This window comes from Corvus moneduloides, chromosome Z (genome assembly GCF_009650955.1).
Source record: "Corvus moneduloides isolate bCorMon1 chromosome Z, bCorMon1.pri, whole genome shotgun sequence".
Lineage (NCBI taxonomy): Eukaryota > Metazoa > Chordata > Aves > Passeriformes > Corvidae > Corvus > Corvus moneduloides.
The window spans coordinates 22,957,782-22,970,825 of NC_045511.1; the positions used below are offsets into that span (position 1 = coordinate 22,957,782).

The 13,044-nt window shown below is 48.3% G+C and overlaps 1 protein-coding gene across 8 annotated transcripts in view; it reads right to left on the minus strand.

The window, feature by feature from the left end:
• The window catches only part of ZBTB7C (zinc finger and BTB domain containing 7C), a 153,387-nt gene that overhangs the window by 38,983 nt on the left and 101,360 nt on the right, over positions 1 to 13,044 (minus strand). Inside the window, exon 1 of one of the 8 annotated variants that reach the window (XM_032096927.1) lies at positions 8,811 to 8,936. The exons of the other annotated variants lie outside the window; for them this stretch is intronic. The gene's annotated coding sequence lies outside the window, so the exon portion shown is untranslated. Of the gene's footprint in view, positions 1 to 8,810; positions 8,937 to 13,044 lie in introns of those variants that run through there. 8 annotated transcript variants of the gene reach the window in all.

The following is a 13,044-nucleotide window of genomic DNA, read 5'->3' on the forward strand; positions in this document are numbered from 1 at the left end:
AGCCTGAAAGAAAAGGCATCTTAGACCCAGTGTCTTCTTGGGGTTCAGGGCAGCAGTGTCTTGTGTGCAGAGGCTGTGGACACCCCAAGGGATCCCACCAGCTCCATCCCCAAGTCTTTACTTCAACACCGGCTTGGCCACATCTGCCTGTGTTTTTCTCAGCAATACCCCAAGAGCTCTATGGCTCTGTAGCAATGAGAGATAACATGCCTGACTCCAACTACATAACTGGAATGCAAAATAAAAGGCACGTGGTGTGGCCGGATACAGCAAAGACCATGACGTGAGCTGCCCTGACTCCTATCACGGAGAGCTGGCTGTGCCAACACTGCCAGCAGCCCACTGGAAGGGCTCCTGTCCCCAGTCTGTCCTTTCCATGGGTCAGGAGGTGAGGCACCACTCCCGGAACAGAATGCCTGTCCTTCAGCAAAGACACAGAAGTGTCCAGCCCTGATGCACAAGGACACCAGGAGGTGCCCGGGGTGCTGGGAGGTGACAGTGAGGAGTGCAGTCATTGGGGTGGCAGCTTCCAACCTTGCTGTGATGGAGAAGCCCAGGCACACCCCTGCCTCACTGCTGCTACCTGGAAAACAGCTGAAATAGCCCCAGCAAAGCACTCTGCAACCCACTAAACCCCCTCTCCTCTCCTGTGCCTGCTGCAGAGGGCAGCTGGAGGGGCCCAGGAGACACAGCACAACAGGGATGCTGCAGGGACTCCTCAAATGAGATGCACACAGACAGTCTAATGTCTCTGCAAACCCCCTCCCCACACATCTGCCAAGATCAGAACTGCCTACAAAGATTGAGGATGTTTTTTGAGAAATACTAGCTATAGCTGTTTGCACGCATTTGCCTTACAAAGCGACTGGGAGAAGAGGGGGGAAATACTCTTCCTGTTTAGCACAGAAATATAGGTAACAATCATGAGGCAATAATTGATTCATCCGATAGTTTATTAACTGGATTTGGGGTGTGCAAGTGACAGCCTCTGCAGCCAGCCTTTCATGTGACACGTTATTAAAGGCTCTTTTTCTGGCTCTGAAAGGCAGTGGCTGGAAGATCAAAGGTCAGACATTTCAAGAAGTAAATTGGTTTAATGTGGCTGCAGATAGCCTCACAAAAACCTAATAAATATGCAGTGAAATGTAAGGAGAGAAAATTGTGGACAAGAGAGACAATTACTTTGAAACCAGGATAAGAGCAGCGCAGGCTCAAATTAATCAGCGTTCAGGCTCCTTCTCTCTGTCTCAGGATTTAGTATTCAGAGCAGGAGCCCAGCTGATGGTGGGATGTGCTGCGGGGAGCACCGGTACCCAAAACCTGCTGGGGGAAGATGCTCAGCTCCAATCCACAGCTGGGGTGGTGGTGAGAAACACCCTGGTTTTCCAGGTACACCTGAGACCCACAGCAAAGGATGTGCATGAGCACCACAGGATTTTGTGGTGGCTGGTGAACAGATTAGCACTCCATGGCGGAATATTCTCCTATGACAACAGGCTGGGAGAGTTGGGGGTGTTCAGCTGCACAAGAGAAGGCTCCAGGGAGAGCTCAGAGCCCCTGGCAGGGCCTAAAGGGGCTCCAGGAGAGCTGCAGAGGGACTGGGGACAAGGCATGGAGGGACAGGACACAGGGAATGGCTTCCCACTGCCAGAGGGCAGGGCTGGATGGGATATTGGGAAGGAATTGCTGTCTGTGAGGGTGGGCAGGCCCTGGCACAGGGTGCCCAGAGCAGCTGTGGCTGCGCCTGGATCCCTGGCAGTGTCCAAGGCCAGGTTGGATGGGGCTTGGAGCAACCTGGGACAGTGGAAGCTGTCTGTGTCCCTGTCCCAGGGGAGGCTGGAACCAGGTAATCCTGAAGGTCCCTTCCAAAAAACTGTTCTGTGTTTCTATGATTTTATTTTATGACCCTGTGGGGAGCCCTTGGTGTGTCCAAGTAGGTTCATGGCAGCACTGGAACATCAACTCACAGCCCAAATCCCATTATCCATTGGTAAAAAAATGAATACAGAAGGGCTTGATTATAAGAATTGATGCTTTAAGCTCATCTCATTTTTTGCTCGATCTCTTGACGTTTTCAGAAACTTGCCTCACTTATTTCTAAACTCCAGATTGTGGTATCTGAATTACCTGGCGGTTTTTGTTTGGATTTCTTGAAATGCTTTAACTCTAATAACCTCTAAACACTCACGACACAGGATTTCTTTGCTAAAAAGTCACAGGTTCACTCCTTTTAATTACAGGTGAGAAAACACCCACTCCAGTTCTCTAATCTGGAAAGGGGCTTCCTGCACAAAAACAAAGCGCGATATTCCCAGTACAGCTATAAACAGGAGCAGAGGAAACAAATCCATGCAACAAAATGCCCCAGACAAGCCAACAAGGACACAACCTCTTTGTATTCCCTCTGCAGGTCACCTTCCCCAGCTGATCCATCGTGGTTTACTCCGGCCCCACAGGACAGACTGAGAGGGATCAAGCAGCAGGGTCTCTCTGTGATTTAGCAACACCAAGCCTCGCCTGCTCACCCTCACAGGGACCTTCTGTAAGCACCTAAAGGTTGGGACCAAAGGGCTAAGCCATTCAGTAGAATCACAGAGTCATTCAGGTTGGAAAATGCTGTTGAGTCCAACCATTTATCTCCCCACCACTGCCCAGCCCAACACTGACCCATGTCCCCCAGTCCCACATCCACATGGCTTTTAAATCCCCCCAGGGATGAAGATGGCACCACTGCCCTGGGCAGCTGTGCCAATGCCTGACCACTCATTCTGTGAAGAAAATTTCCCAGTATCCAACCTGAACCTCGCCTGGCACAACTCAAGGCTACTTCCTCTCATCCTGCCCCTTGCTCCCTGAGGGCAGAGCCCAACCCACCCCTGCCCCCCCCAACTGCCCCCTCCTGTCAGGGACTTGTGCAGAGCCACAAGGTCCCCCCGGAGCCTCCTTTGCTCCAGCCTGAGCCCCTTTCCCAGCTCCCTCAACTGCTCCTCATCAAATTTGTGCTCCAGACACTTCCTGACCTCTACTGCCCTTCTTTGGACAAGCTCCGGCATCATCAGCCACGTTCTCCCATAGCTGGACCACCATGGATGAATGGGATCCCTCTGACCACCACGTCCCCATTCATGGCTCTCATGTACCCCTCTGCCCAGAATGGAGCTGCACCCAGAGCAGCACCAACACCTCCCTGGTGAGGAAACCTCCTGAGAAGCCTTGGGGATGAGGCAGAGAGGGACAGCTGGTGCCACCTGTGTCCTGCTGGCTAAGGGACAGTTCAAAGAGAACCCACCCTTCATGGGTCAGCAACAAGGAGAACTGATGGGACATGGACCTCTGCACCTGCAGCCCACGCAGGCAGCCCTTGCCCTGAGTTATCTGTGTGTATATTGCTCTGCCATAAATCAGGAGCCCTAACAACCGTAATTTGTATCTGAGGAACTTGGAGCAATTACAAAATCAGCCCAAACACCATTTGTTTCACAAGATTTTGCCCTTAGTTAGCACGGTCGTTCTGCTTTAATTGCACTGTAATTAATTGCAACAAAACTGTTTGGAAAGTGCATGTGCACAGTGGAAAGGCTGGAATATTGCAACCTGACTCCTCCGCTGCAGCCACAAGCATAAAATCTGTCATCCTCTTTCCATGCAACACTTAGCATTCATTTTACCACCTTGTATCCAGAGGATCTCCAAGACCTCTCAAAGCCAGACCAAGACTCATGGAATGCAACTACTGAACTTACTTTACATGCAGGGAAATTAAAGCTCAGAAGAGCTAATCTCTTTAATTTCTCTTCAGACGTGACTAAGAGGGTATAAATTGCCCAAAGTAAACTAGGCCTGGGCCCGGATGTAAATCACAACCCTGCAACACTCAGAGGTTCTCATGTCCCCTTGCAGCTCCCAAAGCCACCCAGCACCTTGAAGAGGCTGGGATCTGCCTCCTGTCCATGGGGGAGGTTGCCTCACGCATAAATTCAACACGAAGCAAAAGACCTCCCTAAAGACAGAAGGCAGTGAGAGTTGGAAACAATGATATCCCACTCCTGGAAGTGTCCGAGGCCACGTTGGACAGGCCTTGGAGCAACCTGGGGTAGTGGGAGGTGTCCCTGCCCATTTCAGGCACGTGGAATGGACGATCCTTAAAGTCACTTCCAACCCAAATCATTCTACAACAGAGGAAAGCAAATCTGACCCATTTCTTTCACAGCCCATCCGTTTTTAGCACCCAGCTGTGGCATGGAGGTACTAATCCCAGCTGAGGTGGTCTTCCAGAGCCCCCTCTCAGCTGGCACTCAGTCCCTCAGCACAGACTGTGACAGCAGCTGGGCAATCACTTGGAAACGAGAAGCCACCAAATCCATCCACGGCTGCCTTGAGTCTCATCCCCTGAATGATTATTTCTGTGCAGGGAAGGCAGCTGCACCAGAAGTCTGCGTTCCTGCAAGGCTGGGGAGAAGGTCTGGAGGGACAGTGGAGACAGGAGACAGGGATGAGCTGATGTGGCTTATCTCTTCTCACCCCCTCAGTGAGTGGCCGGGGCAGTAACTTGCTGGTAAAGCAAGAGGGGACATTTCCCATTTTGAAATTGCTCAGCATTGGTAACAAAAACTTATTTTTTCAGCTAAATAGACTTGCAGAAAAAAATATGCTCTTGCTTTTCTTCCCTCTTTGCTGTTTTCTTTTTCTGGTTTCTCTTCTCTTCTCTTCTCTTCTCTTCTCTTCTCTTCTCTTCTCTTCTCTTCTCTTCTCTTCTCTTCTCTTCTCTCTTCTCTTCTCTTCTCTTCTCTTCTCTTCTCTTCTCTTCTCTTCTCTTCTCTTTTCTTCTCTCTTCTCTTCTCTTCTCTTCTCTTCTCTTCTCTTCTCTTCTCTTCTCTTCTCTTTTCTTCTCTCTTCTCTTCTCTTCTCTTCCCTTCCCTTCTCTTCTCTTCTCTTCTCTTCTCTTCTCTTCTCTTCCTCTTCTCTTCACCTCGCCTCTCCTCTCCCTCTTCTCTTCTCTTCTCTTCTCTTCTCTTCTCTTCTCTTCTCTTCTCTTCTCTTCTCTTCTCTTCTCTTCTCTTCTCTTCTCTTCTCTTCTCTTCTCTTCTCTTCTCTTCTCTTCTCTTCTCTTCTCTTCTCTTCTCCTCTCCTCTCCTCTCCTCTCCTCTCCTCTCCTCTCCTCTCCTCTCCTCTCCTCTCCTCTCCTCTCCTCTCTTCTCTCCTCTTCCCTCCCCAAGCCACACGGTAGAGAACAGGCTCAAATTTTGCATGATGACAGCAGTGCCAGCACAAAGACTGTGGATCCACCTCTCTGGCCACCCACCGGGCACCATGGTGTGACACAGCATAAGGGAATTTCATGGCAGAGTTGAGGATGCACCTGCTTGGAGGAGCTCATGGCAACAGGAGTCAGCCAGTGACCGGGCAGGTAGCAGCAGGGGGTCCAAAGGCAGCAGCAAAATGGTTGGGATTATCCCAGCAGCAGTAGCTCTGGAAGATCCAGCTGATCTAGGAGACCTCCCAGGCACATGCCTAGAGAGCCTGGGGTTTGGCTGAGGATCTGGTCCATCAGCTTCAACTCACCTTGGCAAAAGGTGCCCAGATACCATGGTGACGGGCTCAGCAGGGATAAACACTGAGCATGGGTGTGGGTTGTTTGCATAGTTAGGAAGCTGGCTGGTCTCCATCCCTCCACCCTGCCTCCTCCCAGCAGTGCCAGGACCTCAGTCCAAAGTGGTCTCCTTCCTCCTCCTGGGCTGGATCATCCACGGGCAACACGGAGGCACTTCCCAAACTGGTTCCCTGCTAGGCAGGGCAGGGTGGGGGCCAGCAGTGCTGGGCTGCTGCCTCTCCCCAGGAGGTGGAAGTCATTTGATGGTCCCAACATCTGCCTGAACCCACATGGAGACAGCGCAGAGACTTCATGGTGTGGACATTCCCACCTCCTCCTCCTCCTCCTCCTCCTCCTCTGCAGCTGCCAAGAACTTCAAGTCCCTTGCAAAACCAACAGCTGGGATATGGTGTCCTTTTGCCCACCTAAAAAAAAGTCACTCAGAACCACCACACATCCATTCCTCAGGTGCAAGGGCATCTTTTTGAGGAACAGGGAAGAAAGCAACCCAAGAGCAGAGAGAAATAAATGTATAATTAAGGCAAGCTGCTCACATGAGCGATACTTGAGAATCATGCAGACCTGTGAGCAACGTCGCCATCAGGCACACAGCTCCTCTCAGGCTTCCAGTAAGGAATAAAAAAGCTCTGACTAATAAAAAGAGGCCTCCAAATCATTCTTGGCAGAAGCATCCCAGCCTCAGATCCCCTCCCTCTATTCATGAGTAAAGCTCTCTCAGGCAAAGGAAAATAAACCGTGCAGCTACCTCGCTGACCCGACCTGCAGCAGGGTGCAGCTGGGTGCTGCCTGCCCCTTCTCCAACATCAAATGCCAAAGTAGTAGCCTATTTTATATATACATTAATTTATATATTGTAAGGAAACTTATAATATGTATCATGCACAAAAAGATACATTATATGGGTGCATATATGTATAAATACATATTGTGTTTATATAAAATTTTATATATATATATAATACAAATATTAATGGGAATAGCACCACGCAGATGAGACCCATCATGATTCTGCATTCCCATCTCCATCCTGCCAGGAAGGCAGGGGCACTGGCAGGGGCAGGGATGAGTCCTCCCCTCACTGCCTGGTTTCCAGGATCGTACACTCACACTCAATAATATCGTGTTTCTATGCGGTCTGAGATCCTTCACCTCTTCTAATTAGTTACAAGTGTATAAAGGCATTCCACCAGGGACATTTAATGGGAAAAAGACCAAGGACTACGAACTGGGCAGGGAAGACTCCAGTTTTGAAACTATTTTAATAACTTGTTATTTAATTAAGAGCAATAGCTCCGAAATTATGTCAGTGAAACTTGCTACTTATTTATTAATTAGAGGAGGAATTTCAAAGGAGGCTCCAGGAGTTAGGTGCTGGACAGCCTCAGGCTCGCTGGAAAATCCCAGGTTTCTCCAGCTAGTGCTTGCTCAGCGCTCAAACACGCCGGGTCTGACTCCTCACTGCCTGGCACCTGAAGTAAACAGTGTCAAGCACAGGCAAAAAGTGAGTGTTAAACGCTGCCTGTTCTGGAGTATGGGTTTGGAAAGTCCTTGCTGCAGTGGTCTGAGTGATGGAAGGCACTGGAAGACCAGGGAAACACCACAGAGCGTCTCCTCTACCTTTCTAGGAGCCTTGCTGGGCTGTCCTGGTGTGGATACATCAGGATATGCATCGAGAAGCCTGTAAAAGGTTTCCTCTCCAGTGTGGGGTGCTGGAGATGCTGAAGGTTGGCCATGCCCATGGTATCACTCCCTGCAAACAGCTCTCGGATAGACCCAGCAACGTCAACATCCTCCCAGGAGGAGAAACTCCTCTCTGATTCCACTTCCACCAAGCAGAGAGGAGGAAAAAGTCCTATTCAGCTTCATTTCCCCAAATATTGCACCTGAGTGAACTGGAAGGGGGTTCCACATCCCCCTTCTGAGGGCAGAACAAGCTGCAGGTCTGCGCACGGCCGCGCCGAGGGTTTGTGTCCACCCGACGCGCGCCAGGGAGCAGCGCAGGGATGGCCGAGCGCCGGTTCCTCCTCTGCTGAACACATTCCTCCCCTCCTGTTTTCATTCAGCCCAACCTTAAACAAAACCAGCGCTGTTGTTTTTATCCGCGGCGTGGATCTGGGAATTGCCTACATGGGGTCGGGGGAGTTGGAGAGGGGATTTGTGCTGCTGAAACAGCGTTTCATCTCGAGAAGGAGCTGTTAAAAATATAAGCGCTTAACTAGGTGCAACACACTGTCCTACTGCATCCCATCTGCTAGCTAAGAAGCAAAAAGTTCCCAAGATAGACTGAGATTTACACCCAAGCTCCAGATATGGGGTCTCCAGATAAAGGACCTCCGGCTTCTGCATGCTTGCAGCACAGGCAGCACGGAGCAGGTCAGCTTGAGCTGGGCTTAACCCTGCACCAAGCATCGACCTCCTCCCAACCATGCCTCCCAGCACATCTTTAATCACAATTTCTTTGCCAGCATTAAATCTGCCGAGATGCTTTAACTATTCAAGAGGAGAACGGGATTTTTTCCCACAAGTTTTCTGCAAGGAACAACTGAAACAAAAACTCCTTCAGCACAAATACTAATAGGAAAGTATAAAAAATATATAATGGAAATATAGTAAGTACTATCTTGTATTATTATAGACATATTTCTATTATATATTTCCATCTACTAAAATATTTCTATTAATATCTATTTCTATTCTATTCTATTCTATTCTAAATATTAATCAACTGCCTCATGAGATCTCTTCTGCTTTCCCAGCTGGACATACTGGCAGATCTGTTTTTGCACTGGTATTTCCTATCTAAAACAAATAAACATATAACTAAGCTGGACTTAAAAAAAAAAAAAAAAGCCCTGAGAATTGAGAAGTTGTATCGCACAGGTGTTGATGTACAGCCAAAATCTCCGGGCTTGGTAAAGATTCAAGATAGCAAGGAAAGAAATCAGACAGAGATTCACAGGTTTGAGTTCAAACAGCAATTAAGAACACATGTAAATGGCGACAGATTAGTACAGAGGATCGCTCCAACGCGCCAAAGATTTTCAACATGAGCACGATTAGCCTCCGAGCAATAAATTCAAGTACCTTCCCCTCCCCTCAATATCCTGCAAAACCCCTAAAAGCTGGAGGGGGGCGGGGGGGGAGGTTAAAAACTAAAAATCACATATTTCAGCAGCCAAAAATAGAGCATCTGACCCACCTTCCCTCTCCAGGTGCCGACCCTCGTCCTCCCCTCGGCTGCCGTGGCTGCGCGGGGAATCCGGCAGCGTCGCTCCCTGGGTGTCTGCAGCCAAGCGGAGATTGTCATTGATTTGTGTGCAGAAAGTTAAGCCTTTCTAGGAGCGGTTGGGAGAATTCACTCCCACCACTCCCTCTAAACCAAAAGTATTTGGCACCAGGCCCTCCTCGTCCACCTGTACTATTAAGGTCTAAACAACACCCAGGACACGGACTGATTTTTACCGGATCTGTTCAAGTTTCCTTTTTTAAACCGGCACACAAAGTTCTTCAGAAAGAAAAACTTGGGGGGTTGTTGTGGTTTTGATTTTTTTTTTTAAGGGTTTGTTTTTTTTTTTAAAATCTCGTTTTTCTTACAGCGGATTTATCTCATTCTTTTTGTTCTCTGCTCAGCCAGACAAGCCCCTCCCTCGTCTAACTGGCGACCCCCGATTTGCCCCCACAGAGGTCACTCTGTGGTTGACTTTCCTATGATCTGCTCCACTTCCCCTGCAAACCGTGCACCCATCTGAGACGGGTAAATCTGGGGAGGGGGGTGAAAACCACCTCTTTTGAAAAAAGAACTGGCTGTAATTTAACTAAAAAATCAGGTTTGCACATGAATGACCCAAACAAGCAAGAAGATGGAGGAAAGTATCTTCAAACGGGGAGGTTGGTTACTCAAGTCCTCTGTCACTGAGTTGTACTGGTGACAAGACCCCAACCCAGGTGTCCAATCCAAGGAATGAGTGACTGAAAAACCTTCCCAAGTGCCCAGTGCGGGGCTTCCAAACCCCACCCCAGCACTCAGCTTTGGAAGACAACTCCTGGCCACCTCAACTGCACCAGACAGCCAACAATCCCATCCCACATGCACCTCCCGTGGCCCCTGGCCACAAGGATGTCCCCAGAGGAGGATTCACCCCTCGGGAGCCCGTCTCAGCAGCCATGAGCAGCCTCACCTGGCTAAGCCCAGCTCGCCAGCGTGTGCACAACCCCAAAGGGCTGGCCATCATGTTGAGTGATAAATAACTGGGCTCTCTCCTCTCCTCCTTGCTGGGTGCACTACGGAGCAGCTTATTCTTGAGATTCTGCCCCAAATTGAGAGGTCACACTGACTAAAACACTGCATTTCATAAAATACTGGTTCCTTTCTGGCACAGGTATACGTGTTTTTGTTAATACAATAAATCCGATGAGAGCAGCTGGACACCAAGTTCCACTTACATGCCTTTCTGATGGTTTTCTTTCAAAGAAGCACATTCAAAAAAAACCCCAAATCACAACCAAAATTGTTTATACAAGAGAAATCTTTCTGAAGGATGAGGCAAAATCAAGTGTAAGATAGCCTAGGGCAACCTGGCACTCCCAGACACGGCTTGGAAGAGCTCCGTGCTCAGCACACGGTTACTTTTGAAACTTTTATTACACGCTTTCTCAGTCCATAGGAAAAAAAACATTAATGCTGTTTCCATCCCCACACCCAAACCACTATCTGCAGCTCCTCTGACTACTGGGTTTCTAAGGAGTGTCTGGGTAAATCAGTAAATGAAGTCGCAGTGAACAATGTGTCTGGCCCCAGATAAGGGCAGAGCAAAACTTGGGCAGCATCCAGTGACTGTCGAAGTCGGCATGGAGAGGAGCACCAATTGCCACCCACTGCTTTTCCTGGTACTCCCGTAGCTGGCATCCCCTGGGGGATGGGAGAAACCAAGCAACCACCCACCCAAGCTCCTCAAGCACAAAATCATGCTACTCTTCATTTCCCACAAAACCTACTTTTTTTTTTTTTTCCCATCAAAAAGATTTGCCTCCATCAATTCACCAAAGCCAATGTGTTGAAGAAAAAATTACATCTGTCCCAAGCTAGCAAAGCATGCTGTTCACGGTGCTGCTTCTCAAAATGGTTAATAATCAGGGTGTATGGAAATGTCCTCAGCACCAGGAGGAGCATGTCCAGGGAAGGGAATGGAGCTGGGGAACAGGCTAGAGTCCCAGGAGCGGCTGAGGGAGCTGGGAAAGGGGCTCAGGCTGAATCAAAGGAGGCTCAGGGGGGACCTTGTGGCTCTGCACAGGTCCCTGACAGGAGGGGGCAGCCAGGGGGGTCGGGCTCTGCTCCCAGGGAACAGAGACAAGAGGAGAGGGAACATCTTCCAGTTGCACCAGGAGAGGTTTATTGGGTATTAGGGAAAATTTCTTCATGGGAAGTATCCAGCCCTGGCACAGCTGCCCAGGGCAGTGGTGGAGTCCCCGCACCTGGAGGGGTTTAAAAGCCGTGTGGATGTGGCACCTAGGGACATGGATTAGTGGCAGAGCTGAGGGAATGGTTGCACTTCAGGGTTTTTCTAGTCTAAACAATTCCAACCCCAAATTCTTGCAAACCAGACCCAGTACTTCCATACAGAAAAATATCTGGGTGTGGACCATGACAATTGAAACATCTCAGTGATAACTTTGAGTCCAAAACCACTGCAGACCAATTAAGTCCCCACTGAACCCTGGAAATTATTTGCCCTTCTATATTTGAAATTAGCTCACTTTTTTTTTTTTTTATCATCACCATTAATAGAAGGCTGAACAGGTCTCCTACACTGTAAATGAGAAGAAAATAAAGTACTTCTAGAGAGGTGTGAAATAAGAACAGCAGGAGAAAGAGAAGAAAGGATTGTGCCAGACCCCACCTTGATTCACAAGGATAACAGGAACACCTAGCAAAAATATAATAGAAAAGGTTGCAGTGATTGCTTATCCCAGCTCAGGAAAACTCTAATTTCAAGTATATTGAATTGAAAACTTTCCAGAAGAATACTTGAAGGAAGCTTGTTTAATCAGAAAAATAAATGATCATCAAATGTAAAGATTTTCATGGGCAAAATAAATTTTGACAGTTTTTCTTTGGGGGGGGGGTGTTTGTGAAATGGTACAGTATTTTCCTTTCATACCTCAGTTTTTCAGGCTGATTTTAAACTTTCTACTTGGAACCCAATAATCAGCTTCAGTGAATACATCTCTGAGAGCCACAGGAAGATATTTTTTGCAACAGGATTTGCTGCATCAGTCACATTTTTCAAAGGAAAACAATTTTCTTCCTCAAACATCCCTATTTCATTGCCAAATTTACCACGGTGGTAAAAAAAACAACCATGTTTTTTTTACAGGTTGATTTTGGTAAGAAATAGATCCCAGAGAAGTATTTCATCCCCCTAAATCTCACCATAGATGCTTGAAATGGGAAACCTGGAAAAGCCTGCGGAGGTTTTTTCCGAGGTGTCCATCCCACACACCCGCACGTGTTTCCGTTTGCAGTGGTCCGTATCCCCATGAACTCCAACAGGGCAATAAAGTTAAGCCTGGCCTAAGTGCTTCCAAACGCTGGCCTTATTTTAAAGGTGACAGAGCAAGGGGAAGGAAGAGATGTGAGCCCACAATCCTGACAAACACCTTCCTCACTGGGACACCAGCGGGGCAGGAGGGAGTAGGATGGGGACACCTCCCGACTTGTTTAAGGTCTCTCTTGGTGCAGAAATGAGCTGCTGCTTTTCCATTTTCCAAAGGGAATTGTGGACCTTGGGAAAGGATGAATGGGTAGATATTTCCTTGCTAGTAGCCCCACATCCTGCAGATGGGGAGCAGTTTCCAGCAAGAGGCTGAATTACCAGTTACGTCATGCCACAGACTGGGCAGATTCGCTGGTCCAGGATGTGTCTATATAAAAATCTACTGCTGCCATAATACCCTTATCCAAAAAACCAAAAAGCTCTACAGGAAATCAGTGAAAACCAATGCTGATGAAGTGCTTTCCTTAAACAATCTCAGTGATTTCATATTTGAAAGCTTAATGCTTGTAATCCAGATTGATCCTGAGGGATCCCCAGTGCTTTGTTACGGAAAGCAGAAGTCAATGAGGCTCCATTGTCTCCAGTGGAAATACAGTCAATTATTCTACCCAGAGTCCTCCTCAAGGAATGAAAGCACAGTTGGATTTCTTTCAAGGAATAGGGCTGGATGGAGCCAAGGTGATATTGAACAGGTGTATGTATAAATATATTTACACAATATATGTGCAACTACATGGAAGGATTTTTCTACAACATATGGCTTCACTGAGAAACTCTTGAAAGATCTGCCCCCCTGACCTCCCCCTGACCTGGAAATGCACCCACCTCTGGGCCCCACAGCTCCCAAATCCTTCTTGCTCCACAGTTCCCAATCTTTTT